The sequence below is a fragment of the Arachis duranensis genome, chromosome 1, assembly GCF_000817695.3.
Source record: "Arachis duranensis cultivar V14167 chromosome 1, aradu.V14167.gnm2.J7QH, whole genome shotgun sequence".
NCBI lineage: Eukaryota > Viridiplantae > Streptophyta > Magnoliopsida > Fabales > Fabaceae > Arachis > Arachis duranensis.
Genome location: NC_029772.3, coordinates 66,520,113 through 66,523,683, shown reverse-complemented (window position 1 = coordinate 66,523,683; position 3,571 = coordinate 66,520,113). Strand labels below are relative to the sequence as shown.

General features: G+C 39.2%; 1 non-coding gene across 1 annotated transcript; it reads left to right on the top strand.

Moving 5' to 3' along the window:
* Nucleotides 1–2,183: 2,183 nt before the first annotated feature.
* On the top strand, nt 2,184–2,292 carry LOC127742759 (small nucleolar RNA R71). The gene has a single exon (XR_008004162.1). It is a non-coding gene; the product is annotated as a small nucleolar RNA R71 (small nucleolar RNA).
* The last annotated feature ends 1,279 nt before the right edge of the window (nt 2,293–3,571 follow it).

Here is a 3,571-nt window from a genome sequence, read left to right as displayed (position 1 = left end):
CTCTCTCTATAATGGAGAAGCTAGGGATCTTTGAGGTACAAGCTGCAAGAATCTCACTAGAGATGGCAGACAATTCAAGAAAACATGCTTATGGACTTGTAGAGGATATTCTGGTAAAGATTAAAGACCATTACATCCCTATTGATTTCATAGTCCTAGAGACTGGGAAGTGCATGGCTGAATCCATCATCCTTGCAGACCTTTCCTAGCCACAGCAAAGGCTGTGATTGATATTGATAGAGGAGAATTGATCATTCAAGTGAATGAAGAATCCTTTGTGTTTAAGGCTCAAGGATATCCCACTGTAACCTTGGAGAGGAAGCATGAAGAGCTTCTCTCAAAACAGAGTCAAACAGAGCCCCCACAGTTAAACTCTAAGTTTGGTGTTAGGAGGCCACAACCAAATTCTATGTTTGGTGTTGAACCCCCACATTCAAACTCTAAGTTTGGTGTTGAACAAACCCCCACATTCAAACAGTGGGCCCTCATGGAGCCTCACAGATGTTCAGAGTAATGTTGGAACCTCCCAACACCAAACTTAGAGTTTGAATGTGGGGGTTCAACACCAAACTTAGAATTTGGTTGTGGCCTCCCAACACCAAACTTAGAGTTTGACTGTGGGGGCTCTGTTTGACTCTGTTTTGAGAGAAGCTCTTCGTGCTTCCTCTCCATGGTTACAGAGGGATATCCTTGAACCTTAAACACAAAGGATTCTTCATTCACTTGAATGATCAATTCTCGTCTGTCAACATCAATCACAGCCTTTGCTGTGGCTAGGAAGGGTCTGCCAAGGATGATGGATTCATCCATGCACTTCCCAGTCTCTAGGACTATAAAATCAGCAGGGATGTAATGGTCTTCAATCTTTACCAGAACATCCTCTAGAAGTCCATAAGCTTATTTTCTTGAATTGTCTGCCATCTCTAGTGAGATTCTTGTAGCTTGTACCTCAAAGATCCCTAGCTTCTCCATTACAGAGAGAGGAATGAGGTTTATTCTTGACCCTAGGTCACACAGAGCCTTCTCGAAGGTCATGGTGCCTAATGTACAAGGTATTGAGAACTTTCTAGAGTCCTGTCTCTTTTGAGGTAATCTCTGCCTAGTCAAGTCATCCAGTTCTTTGGTGAGCAAAAGGGGTTCATCCTCCCATGTCTCATTACCAAATAACTTGTCATTTAGCTTCATGATTGCTCCAAGGTACTTAGCAACTTGCTCTTCAGTGACATCTTCGTACTCTTCAGAGGAAGAATACTCATCAGAGCTCATGAATGGCAGAAATAAATCCAATGGAATCTCTATGGTCTCAGTGTGAGCCTCAGATTCCCATGGTTCCTCGTTAGGGAACTCATTGGAGGCCAGTGGACGTCCATTGAAGTCTTCCTCAGTGGCGATCACTGCCTCTTTCTTCTCTCCAAATTCGGCCATGTTGATGGCCTTACACTCTCCTTTTGGATTCTCTTCTGTATTGCTTGGAAGAGTACTAGGAGGGAGTTCAGTAATTTTCTTGCTCAACTGCCCCACTTGTGCCTCCAAATTTCTAATGGAGGACCTTGTTTCAGTCATGAAACTTTGAGTGGTTTTGATTAGATCAGAGACCATGGTTGCTAAGTCAGAGTGGCTCTGCTAAGAATTCTCTGTCTGTTGCTAAGAAGATGATGGAAAAGGCTTGCCATTGCTAAACCTGTTTCTTCCACCATTATTGTTGTTGAAACCTTGTTGAGGTCTCTGTTGATCCTTCCAAGAGAGATTTGGATGATTTCTCCATGAAGGATTATAGGTGTTTCCATAGGGTTCTTCCATGTAATTCACCTCTTCCATTGATGGGTTCTCAAGATCATATGCTTCTTCTTCAGATGAAGCGTCCTTAGTACTGCCTGGTGCAGCTTGCATTCCAGATAGACTTTGAGAAATCATATTGACTTGCTGATTCAATATCTTGTTCTGAGCCAATATGGCATTTAAATTATCAATCTCAAGAACTCCTTTCTTCTGATTCGTCCCATTGTTCACAGGATTCCTTTCAGAAGCATACATGAATTGGTTATTTGCAACCATTTCAATGAGTTCTTAAGCTTCTGCAGGCGTCTTCTTCAGATGAAGAGATCCTCTAGCAGAGCTATCCAATGACATCTTGGACAGTTCAGACAGACCATCATAGAAGATATCTATGATGCTTCGTTCAGAAAGCATGTCAGAAGGACACTTTCTGATCAATTGTTTATATCTTTCCCAAGCTTCATAGAGGGATTCACCTTCCTTCTGTCTGAAGGTTTAGACTTCCACTCTAACCTTACTCAATTTTTGAGGTGGAAAGAACTTTGCCAAGAAGGCATTGACTAGCTTTTCCCGAGAGTTCAGGCTTTCTTTAGGTTGTGAGTCCAACCATATCCTAGCTTTGTCTCTTACAGCAAAAGGGAATAGCATAAGTCTATAGACCTCAGGGTCAACCCCATTGGTCTTGATAGTGTCACAGATATGCAAGAATTCAGCTAAAAACTGATGAGGATCTTCCAATGGAAGTCCATGGGACTTGCAATTCTGTTGCATTAGAGAAACTAATTGAGGCTTAAGCTCAAAGTTGTTTGCTCTAATGGCAGGGATAGATATGCTTCTCCCATAGAAGTCGGGAGTAGGTGGAGTAAAGTCACCCAGCACCTTCCTTGCGTTGTTGGCATTGTTGTTGTTCTTGGCTGCCATGTCTTCTTCTTGTTTGAAGATTTCTGTTAGGTCCTATACAGAGAGTAGTGCTTTAGCTTCTCTTAGCTTTCGTTTCAAGGTCCTTTCAGGTTCAGGGTCATCCTTAACAAGAATGCTTTTGTCTTTGCTCCTGCTTATATGAAAGAGAAGAGAATAAGAAAATATGGAATCCTCTATGTCACAGTATAGAGATTCCTTGAGATGTCAAACAAAAAGAAGAATAGAAGGAAGAGGTAGAAGAAGAAGAATTCGAACTTATCAAGAGAGATAGAGTTCGAATTGTTGATAGTGGGGGAGTGTTAGTCCTTAAATAGAAGGATGTGAGAAGAGCGAAAGAATTTTCAAAATTAAATTAAAAGATTTTGAAGAAATTTTGAAAAATTGAAGAATGATTCTCGAAAATTAAAGTTGGGAAAGAAATAAAGTGATTTTTGAAAAAGATTTTGAAATTAGAAATCAAAAAGATTGAAAATTATTTGGAAAAAGATGTGATTAAGAAGATATGATTGAAGAGTTATGGTTTTAAAAAAGATATGGTTGAGAAACAATTTAAAAATATTTGATTTTTTAAATTAATGACTTGGCTAACAAGAAATTTAAAGGATATGATTCAAACATTAAACCTTTCTTAATAGAAAAGGCAACATACTTGAAATGTTGAATCAAATCATTAATTGTAATCAAGTATTTTTGAGAATGGAAAGAAATTGATGTTGAAAATATATGATTGAAAAGATATGGTTTGAAAAAGATTTGATTTTGAAAAATTATGAAAACTTAAAAAAAATTTGAATTAAAAACAAAATCTTCCCTCTTGTATCATCCTGGCGTTAAACGCCCAGAATGGTATCCATATTGGCGTTAAACGCCCCGA